The 10,923-nt window shown below is 38.6% G+C and overlaps 2 non-coding genes across 2 annotated transcripts; both read left to right on the top strand.

Annotated features, from left to right (window-relative positions):
- Positions 1 to 7,262: 7,262 nt before the first annotated feature.
- On the top strand, positions 7,263 to 7,336 carry trnat-agu (transfer RNA threonine (anticodon AGU)). The gene has a single exon. It is a non-coding gene; the product is annotated as a tRNA-Thr (tRNA).
- Positions 7,337 to 8,445: 1,109 nt separating this feature from the next.
- trnat-agu (transfer RNA threonine (anticodon AGU)) lies at positions 8,446 to 8,519 on the top strand. Its single transcript has one exon. It is a non-coding gene; the product is annotated as a tRNA-Thr (tRNA).
- Positions 8,520 to 10,923: the final 2,404 nt, after the last annotated feature.

Here is a 10,923-nt window from a genome sequence, read left to right as displayed (position 1 = left end):
TGAAACATTTTAGACCCTCCTACCTGCACACTGAGAACCAAGGGATCTCTCAGGAAGAGTGATATGTTTGTAGAAAAACCTACCATGGCAATGTATCCCAGTAAGAACAGACAGACCTTTGCAATGTAGAAAACCCAGCTGCACAATGTAAATCACCTGGTTACTATAGCAATCCGCACAGTCTTGGTTTATGATACATGGCCCTTGTGTAAGTCCACAGAAATGTGGACAGTTATGAAAAGTGCGATTCAATTCCAATTTAATTTTATTCAATAAAATTGTATTTATTTAGCACCAGATCACAACAACCACAAGGTGCTTTATATTGTAAGGTAAAGATCCCACAATAATACAAAGAAAACTCGAAAAATCCAATTACTGATTTCTTAATGGTAGAGACTAATGAGGTTCAGAAGTGTGTAAAATTCTGTGTAAAACCAGTAAGATTTTAGGAACCAGTGGTTTACGATGGCAGAATATCAGAAAAATAAAATACACCAAGAAGAAACAGACCAGTCTGCTGATGCTGTCTACTTATCACCTTCCTAACTTGTGTTACACTGCCTCACAGACTACAGTTCAGTGTTCAACACTGTAGTAAATGGACTGGTTCTTATATAGCGCTTTTCTACTCTATCTGAGCACTCAAAGCGCTTTACACAACTAATTCATTCACCCATAAAGATAAGACAGCGTACAGAGCGGAGGTAGACGTTGTCCCACCGGTGCTCAGAAAAAACCTGAAGCCAAACATCCTTAAAACAAAAGACTCCTATGGGCACAGACAGGTCCCCTCCCCTCTCTTTATATGGAGAACAAGTGGAATGTGTCTCCGACTTCAGGTTTCTGGGGCTCACATCTTCGCTGAGCTCACTTTTTTCATCTGTAACTCCCGTAACACCTGAACCGTTTACTGAACTGGAAGAATTCCAAAGGTTCAAGAAAGCAGTGACTCCGCGCTTTTCAGGCGTATTGGGGTGATTACAGTAACCCCAGGCGCAGTGCTGCAGCAGCAGCGAGATTTGGATGTGGCACTCTACCTAGATTTATCGCAATGACCCTAATATCACTGAAAAAGCACAGAGTTGGTTTTAGGAACCATTTTTCGATTTCGCCAGTGGTTCAAGTGCTCAAGCAGAGTACAAACATGCCATGTAAGTACCAGTCCAGTTACCCCAAGCCCACTGTATCATATTAACATGTATCACGGTAATACAGCAGTGTCCGATTCTTTAACCTGCAAGGACCCCTGGTTACTTTTTTATGTTTTTAAAATGGCCCTTTTGGAAAGCTGTATGCTCATCAAAATATTTATTTTTGGTGTGTTTTACCTGGCTGAGCACTGAGCAAGTCTGTTTAGCAAGTGCTTAACATTTAGTGCATTTGGTCACTGGCATCAAGCTTACACAAGACAAAATTCCCATTTAGCAGCATCTTTTAGCTCTTTTAACATCTTGGGGGGGGGGGGGGGGGGGGGGGGTTAATAAATTAGTTAGATAACTGCCATTGTAGAAATATACAATGAAATTGTGTTCAGTGACAACCAGCTGCACTGGATCACAAGTATCTTTTTGAAAAGACACACAATTGTGTCAAAAAGGTTGTTTCAAAGTGCTTTATGCTGTAACTACGTTGCAATGCAGAGTCAGCCCAAGGCATTACAAATACGAAGTGACTGCTTAGGGTCCCTGAGGACAGAGGGTTTATTTTTGCACGTGTGAGTGATAATTCATATGTTAAAGGTATCAGTGTACAAAAAAGGAGTATTATGCAAACAGAGGAATGTTTGTGTAGCGATTTGTCCTGCCCCTCCGCTCTGAGCTCTGCTGGTAATGTCCAACGAGCAGGCTGAAGAACAAAACAATGTTAGAAGAATATATCCTCTAGGCACAAAGTACGGAAGAGGATTGGGGCTACTGGGGGAAGAAAAGTGGGCACATCTTTTTTTTCTTTTCCAGAATTCTGACATTAAAGTCAGAATTCTGACTTTTTTCTCAGAATTCTGGAAAAGAAGAAAAAAATGCCCACTTTTTTTCCGGTGGCCCTAATCCTCTTCCGTAGCAAAGAAAAAGAAGAGAGGGGGAAAAATAAAAACAAAAGCACAAACAAACACCAAGATAACGGTAAGTTTCCTCAAGTTAGGGAAATCTCTGTATGAATCATTGACATTTTGAGCCTGTAATTGGCTGTGAAGCAGGTCAGTAGGGATGGACGCTCGATACTGACTTTTCAATTCCGTGCCGAGTTTCTGAAGCACAGATATTTCAAAACACTGCTTTGAAGTGGGTTTCAAAACCCAGGTCACGTGATCATGACTAAATCCGAGATTTAGACAGGTGTCTTACCTGCTACTTCTAGGCAGTGCTTTGTGGCAGGATTCCTATTTTAAGAACCAGGGTTGTTTGCATTTACTGAATTAATGTTTTTGATAGTATGACTGCTATTTATTACACGCACATGTATAAAAGAAAACATCTTATCTCTCATTATAATTACTGTGGACTGTGAAGACCAATACAGACTATTGACTATGGACTATTACTTAAACACTGGAATCCACAATTTAATGAAATAAATATTATTTAATTATACAAATAGTAAACAAAAAAACAGCAAACATTTAATAACCAATCACAAAAGTCATGAGAAAAAAGTCATATTACTATTTTAAGAAAAAAAAGTCAAAATGTCATGTAAATGGGTGTAAGCATCTATATCCTTTGCAGTCCACTGCCAGCCACTTCATTATTTTACAAATCCACTCTTCAAAGTTTGTCTGTTTATCCGTCTCAACAGATCTTTTCAGTGTGCTTACACTCATGTGCTAAAAGAAAAGTCATTTCCTTCCTCTTTTAAAGTACAATTTCACTAACTCAGAGGGTATAGCAACCATGGCAATTTGTCTTGAAACAACAACTGTAATCGCCACAATTTCTCAAAATAGATTTTTAACTTTAATCTTGAAATTTCAGAATAATATATACACATATATGTATTCCGCCTGTGCGGAACTCATGATGGGTTCCAGCTTTTGGCCAACACCTGCGAGACATCCTCTCACCTGCTGCTCATTATCTCAGCATTCCTGACACTACTGTGGGGCGATCGTGGCTCAAGAATTGGAAGTTTGCCTTGCAATCGAAAGATTGCTGGTTCGAGCCCCGGCTCCCACAGTCTCAATCGTTGTGTCCTTGGGCAAGACACTTTACCCGTTGCCTGCTGGTGGTGGTCAGAGGGCCCGGTGGCGCCAGTGACCGGCAGCCTCGCCTCTGTCAGTGCGCCCCAGGGTGGCTGTGGCTACAATGTAGCTTGCCATCATCAGTGTGTGAATGGGTGGATGACTGAGTGTGTAAAGCGCTTTGGGGTCCTTAGGGACTAGTAAAGCGCTATACAAATACTTAAGACAATAGATCGACGCTACTCGTCGCTGGATTGTTGTGCCACTCGCGTCAGTGTAGCCCCGGCTCTAACTAACTGATTCACCCATCTGTGTTTGCCTTCAGTCTAATCTGTGTTCTCTTTATGAATAGACCTCCTACACCCATCTCTGTTCTTCCCTGGAAGTGATTGTCATTGAGTTTGTGAGTGACTTGTCTGCTGTGATAGACTCAAAAATTCTAGTAAAATATGACGATCAACTAGACTATTACAGCAAATGGTCCATTTGGGAACGTAAATGTGTGGGGTATTTTTTGGCCTTCAGACAACAATTCTGATTCTTACATTGCTGGACAGGAACAAAGAAAAAAGTGGAAAAAAGCCTTTTTTTATTTAACTTCTGCTGGTGAATGAACCCGTTTTGTAGTGTGGGCGGTCAACTGGCTTTAAAAGGTCAATGTTAAAACATGTGACATTATGGTTCATTAACAGACTGTACTTTAGAGTAGGCAAACAAAAGCAGACATTCAACCTGAAAACCTGGCAATGGTCAAAAGCTGGCATTGTAAAGCAAAGGAACAAGTCTATCAGAGAAAGAAAGAAAGAAAAGAAAAATACAACTTAAAAAAATGTCATACGTTTTCTGTATGATATTTAAATCACACCACTCATCCGCTGCCAAAGATTTTCTTAATGAATACTACAAGCTGTATCTTTACAGTATGTTGCAAGTTACTGAATAATGAAAAGCGATGGTCATGAATAGTAAGATGGCTGTCACGGCGGGTGCGCCGGTGTGTTTGTTAGAGTGGACCCAAAGTGTGGGGGGGGGGGGGGGGGGGGGGGGGGGGGGTTATTACTAACCTTGAACCTTTCGAGGTTACAAAATGATGGCCAAAAATCTCAGCCTCCTGATTTTGTTCACTTTGTCAGAAAGCATGACATTCACACACTGCCGTTTGTGTTATAGTAACATTTCCAAAATAGATTTTAAATGTAACTGTTCTTTGTTAGTGTTAATAAGTTTCCATGAGCCCAGTCATTCATTCTGTATGCAGACCATAGTTAAAGAGACTGTTTAACTTTAGCTTTCACTACTATAAACAAATCACTTTGACAAGACTAAGGAAGAATAGAAAAAAAGCAAGAAAAACGGGATTTGTTCTTTTAAAATATTTAGTAAATATTTATTTAACAACATTAAACATAGTTTATGTTCTGCACTCTGAGGAGGTCCCGTAATTCTGTACTTGAGCAGAAGTAAATGGACTGGTTCTTATATAGTGCTTTTCTACTCTGTCTGAGCACTCAAAGCACTTTATACAACTAATTCATTCACACAAGCACTTCTTCTAATTTTAAGTGCTGAGTATCTAACAGTCATACACATTCCAATGGATGCATCAGAGAGCAACATGAGGTTAGTATCTTGCCCGAGGATATTTGGCATGCAGACAAGGAGCAGCCTGGGATCAAACCACCGACCTTCTGGTTAGTGGCTGATCTGCTCTGCCACCTGAGCTACAGCCACCCGAAGAACAGATGCTAGTGTTGAAAAATACTCCAGTAAAAGTTAAAGTACAGATTGAACTTCTTTATGCAAGTAAAAGTGAAAACGTAGCTCCTTGAAGAACATTTCTACCATCTATTTTTATGCAAAGCTGACTGAACCTTGTGCAATATTAATGTGACAATAAAATAATATTAGTAGATAGAAATACCAACTTTATTTCAGTCTAAGTTTTGATTCTAATCAAGGTACTCAGCTTGAATCAGGTAAGCAGAACATGAACAGAGAAAAAGAAGGATTTTTTTTAAATTGCCTACATTATAGAGGGTTACTTTGCCTCTTACCTTACAGTTTACCTCCTCACGTCAGATTCTCCAAAAGCCTAGAAACTTTTAAAACTGCTCTTAAAACTCACCTCTTTTCATTGGCTTTTAGAAAGGTTTAATTTATTTGTTTATTTTATTTTATTTTATTTTATTTTTATTTTTATTTTTTTTGATCAGCGAGGTGTTTTACGAAATTGTGTTCTATTGTATTTTTATCTGTATTTACTGTACAGCACTTTGGTCAGCCTTGGTTGTTTTTAAATGTGCTCTATAAATAAACTTGACTTGACTTGACTTGACTACCTTTAAATAATAACACAGTTAGCCTACCTCAGTTTGTTTTGTAGTATGTTTGACAACATGGAAAAACATTATGTCAAATATACAGACCCAATATCTGATTTAAACACGAGGACTTAGATGTAAGCTTGAAAATGTCCAGTTTATCACCACTGAGCAGTCCTTACCTTTAAATCTAAGCTCTCTTCCTTTCCTGCCCTCTTTTTTTTAATCTTTCTCCATCTCTGAGTGGAGTTAGCTCTTTCTTTTCTCTTCCTGTGAAATACAGCAGCTAGTCCTTTAGCTAGCAACACACTGTGTGACAAACTGCACAGTTTTGTTTTGTTGAGCTCATAGAAAAGTTGCATTTAAAATTACCTGCTGCTTAAAAAAATTACTGCCTTTACGCTCGCTGGTCTTCTGTAGAGCAAGCTAGATGCTGAAATACGCAACCCGAACTGATGGACAGCTGCAGTCCTTCTGTGTTGTGCCAAAATTCTACCTGCAGAGTATACAAAGTGTTTGTACTTCGTTACCTCTGACTGCATAAAAAAAGGTGAGTGAAGAAGGAAACAGTCAGAGCTTCATGAGAAGCCCCAAGCAGCCATGGCCTATTGGATCCAGGGTCACCTGTTACAGCCCTAACGAGCTGAGTCATCAAAAAGAAAAATTTTAAGCCTAATCTTAAAAGTAGAGAGCGTGCCTGTCTCCCCAATTCAAACTGGGAGCTTGTTCCACAGAAGAGGGGTTGAAAACTGAAGGCTCTGTCTCATTTTACTTTTAAGTACTTTAGTCAGCCTGCAGTCTGAGAGCGAAGTGCTCTAATGGGGTGATATGGTACTATTAGGTCATTAAGATAAGATGGGGCCCGATTATTCAAGACCTTGTACTTGACGAGGATTTTAAATTCAATTCTGGATTTAACATGGAGTCGATGAAGGGAAGCCAGTATAGGAGAAATATGCTCTCTCTTTTTTAGTCCCTGTCAGTACTCCTGCTGCAGCATTTTGGATCAACTGAAGGCATTTCAGGGAGTTCAGTAGGACATCCTGATAATAACAAATTACAGTAGTCTGAAAGTAATAAATCCATGAACTAGTTTTTCAGCTGCACTCTGAAACAGGATATTTCTAATGCTGCACAAACAGCAGAAAGCACTTTTACATATTTGTAACCTTAGTGCATAAAGAATTAGATTTGTCCACTTACATGAACAAATAGGTATCTATTGGATAGACCTTTAACACCTACAGCATGCTCTAATAGCTATAATTAAATATTATGGTCAACAGTATGAGGTCTGAGGTCCAGCAGGACAGGCACAGACATGAGTCCACTGTCAGAGGCCATAAGAAGATCATTTGTAAAGCTGTTTCTGTGATGAGCTCTGAAACCTGACTGAAACTCCTCAAATAAGCCATTCCTCTGCAGATGATCATTTACAGAAGCATTTTACAGCTACAACCTTATAAAGGAAGGTTGGAGGTTGGCCTATAATTAACTAAGACCGCTGGGTCCAGTGATGGCTTTTAAAGTAATGGTTTAACTACTGCCAGCTTGAAGGCCTGTGGTACATACAGCTTAATAACTGACAGAGGCTAATCATTTTTAAAATTAAAACATTAAACTTCCTTGAAAAGCCTTGTAAGATTGGGGTCTTTAAGACAAGTTGATGGTTTGGAGGAAGTAGTTACTGAAGTTAACTCAGTTTAGTTAGGGGAAAAATAGTCCAAATGAATCTAAGGAGCTTGGAAAGAAACGCATCCAGAGGTGCTGTGGCTTAGCTGGTCAAAGCGCCTGTCTAGTAAACAGGAGATCCTGGGTTCAAATCCCAGCAGTACCTCGCTGTTATCTTCTTCTTCTGTTGATGCGTTTGTAATTATCCAGTTAGGAAATTCTGGGAAGTCTGTTTCAAAGTTAAATTAATGGACTGGCTCTTATATAGGGCTTTTCTACTCTATCACTCAAAGTGCTTTACACAACTCGCCTCATTCACCCAAGAACTGTTTTCTATGCTCTTTCTAAGTAACTGCTCCTCTATGAGCAAGCACTTTGGCAACAGTGGGAAGGAAAAACTCCCTTTTAACAGGAAGAAACCTCCGGCAGAACCAGGCTCAGGGAGGAGCGGGGCCATCTGCTGCGACTGGTTGGGGTGAGAGAAGGAAGACAGGATAGAAGACATGCTGTGGAAGAGAGACAGAGGTTAATAACAGATATGATTCAATGCAGAGAGGTCTATTAACACATAGTGAGTGAGAAAGGTGACTGAAGAAGAAATACTCAATGCATCATGGGAATCCCCCAGCAGCCTACACCTATTGCAGCATAACTAAGGGAGGATTCATGGTCACCTGATCCAGCCCTATCTATATGTTTTAGCAAAAAGGAAAGTTTTAAGCCTAATCTTAAACATAGAGATAGTGTCTGTCTCCTGAATCCAAACTGGAAGCTGGTTCCACAGAAGATTAGTAGGTGACCTGCTCTACCTCTAGAGTGGCCTAAGAAATTTTATAAACAAAATAAACATGCAAATGTATACCATAAATTATATTTTAACAGTATTGTGTGTGGTTGTAGCTCAGGAGAAAGAGCAGGGCATCTACTACTTGGCAAGTTAGTGGTTCAACCACTATATAATCCAGTTTCTGACTCATATAATCTCTGACCTCAGCAAACACTTTCCTGATTATTTTATGTTGTCAGTCATTTCCAGTCAGACAGCACCATATAGTTATGATGGTTATAGTCCCCTTTAGATTCAAAAAGGATTGTGCAACATTGTAGCCTGTATGTGATTAACAGGTTGCTACTGTCTTTGATATTGTCTCTTGTGTCCCTGAGATTCTTCCTTCACAATGGGTGAAGGAAGTTAACTCAGAAAGTTCAATTAGTTCAGCTAGAGGAAAAATAGTCCAAATAAATCTAAGGAGCTTGGAAAGAAACACATCCAGAGGTGCTGTGGCTTAGCTGGTCAAAGCGCCTGTCTAGTAAACAGGAGATCCTGGGTTCAAATCCCAGCAGTACCTCCCTGTTACCATTTAAAACCACCTTCTTCTTCTTCTGTTGATGCGTTTGTAATCATCCAGTTAGGAAAGTCTGTGTATGTCCTCAGTTATCCAGCTCATGGTGCTCTCCAGATGCTTTCCTTTCCAAGCTCCATAGACTACAATGACCTACATGACTGAGAACCTTCACAGACCGTCTAAACAAATATCAGTAGCTGTACTTAATGAAAGTTATGAATAATTGTTTCTCTAATGGTTAAAACGGTTAAAAGTTCATGAATTAATTTCTAGTCAGCATTAAAGGAATAGTTAGCTCAACAGTGCTCTGACTTTTTATCAGCTTGGTTACAGTGCTGAAGAGAAACCTGGGGTTGTTCTTATCTTCTTCAATCAATGATGAATAGTAAGATGTTCTAGCTTTATGGAGGCTTTTTTTTTATAGAGCAACAAACTTTTTATCCAGTCTAAATAAAGATCTTCTAAATTAGTGAGAATCCATTCGCTCCAGTTATCTGCTTTTAGGTGCCCATTTGAGAGTTATACCAGGGAGTCAAATACTTCTGATTTCAGGCTTTCTTTTTCACAGGAGCTACAATATCCAGAGTCTTGTGCAGTTAAAATGTAGTGAGATTACCAAGTGACATCTGCAGGACCCTTACGATTACTGTGACAGTGTCAGACACTGAATGTTTCAAAGTTAAATTAATGGACTGGCTCTTATATAGGGCTTTTCTACTCTATCACTCAAAGTGGGAAGGAAAAACTCCCTTTTAACAGGAAGAAACCTCCGGCAGAACCAGGCTCAGGAAGGGGTGGAATGAAAACTATTTTTTTTGGATGTACGCCACAGGAATGGTCTAAAAAAGAAAAATGTTTACTAAGTGCCTTGCTAGTTGCAAGTAAAAAATGTATAACAAAGAAATGGCTATTACAAGATGTACCAACTTTATAATTGTGGTGGGAAATAACACTTGAGTTTATAGGATGGAGGAGTTAACAGCGTATGTGAATAACAGAGTAAGTTGGTTTTTCTCATGCTTGGATAAATGGGTCCAATACACTAATATACATAAGCCGAATTTAATTCTCAAATTTTAAAATCAATAATCTGGCAACTGGTCACTCCCGATTGTTCAGTGTTTCTCTTTTGTTTATTTTTTTTGCAAATTGTGTTAATCAATACCTGTAACTAACATTGTAAACTCTAAAACTCAGAATTTTTTTAAAAAAAAGATAAGTTATAGTCCCTTTAGATTCAAAACGGATTGTGCAACATAGTAGCCTGTATGTGATTAACAGGTTGCTACTGTCTTTGATATTGTCTCTTGTGTCCCTGAGTTTCTTTGTTCACAATGGGTCACAATGGATTTCAAAATTCCATTAATACTAAATAACTGGCCCGACTCAAAGATTTGGTACGCTTTTGATGATTATGCTTGTGCTGATAAGAATTATCAGCCATGTTAAGTGGAAAAGTGTTAATCTTTTAGTCCTGTGGTAAATCAACACATCAACACTTTGCCTGTTGATGTAAATAGCAGTAAATTGCATTTCGCAAACTTTAGCAAATTTCTTTGTATGGTTTTTTGAAATAACCAAATTCTGCATTCTAAATGTGAAAGTCACACAAATACGTTTGCAGTAATTAGTATGCTGACTGGCACTTAAATGGTGCTTTTCTGATGAGAATGCAAAGTGCTTCTATACTTTTCACTTTCTTGAATCTTCATTACAATAGTTTTTTTGTTTTGTTGTTGTTGTTGTTTTTTATTATTCTTAGTAAATTAAGCAATAAATCTGGCCATGGATGTTTTTTTACCACCTCCAGCTTGATGTAATCCACCTATACTTGAAAAAATGCTGTAGCATTGCTGGGTAAAAGTTTGTCTGAAGCTATTTTGATCTAAAGAGTTCTCTTGGGTCATTGGGTGTAAAATAACAAAAAACTCTCTCGGTGTTCTGGCATTTGAATGAAATGATAAAAATATGCTTAACCTCTTACAACCAAAATAAATAACAAAAAGAAAAGAAACAAAAAAGTTTTATTAAGTACTTTTAAGGGTGTGGAAACCCCTTAAAAGGATAAAGATCCATGTCCTTGTGCCAAACTTAGGATAGAAGTAATGTTTAAACAGCTACCCTGGTTTATTCCAAACACAAATCAAATGAACAAAGTTGGGCCAAATCTGAACTCTTTTCAAACATTTTGATTGTAATGATGAGCAAAAAACAAAATGTAAGATCTGCAGCTGCTAAAAATCCTACAATAACATCCTTCAGTTTAAATATCGACTGTGTACGAAGTGTGATGAAACTGACTGGTTCGGTAAACATTTCAAAATATGCTGAGCTCCTCTGATTAAAGTTCATGTTTGTCTTGTGGTCGCTTCTATTTATTTATCATTTATTTCCTAACCCACTGACA

The sequence above is a fragment of the Rhamphochromis longiceps genome, linkage group LG17 (assembly GCF_057381845.1).
Source record: "Rhamphochromis longiceps isolate RC_006_pf linkage group LG17, R_longiceps_female_GT1.1, whole genome shotgun sequence".
Lineage (NCBI taxonomy): Eukaryota > Metazoa > Chordata > Actinopteri > Cichliformes > Cichlidae > Rhamphochromis > Rhamphochromis longiceps.
The sequence above is the reverse complement of the archived record's forward strand: the minus strand, read 5'-3'. Positions and strand labels throughout refer to the sequence as shown.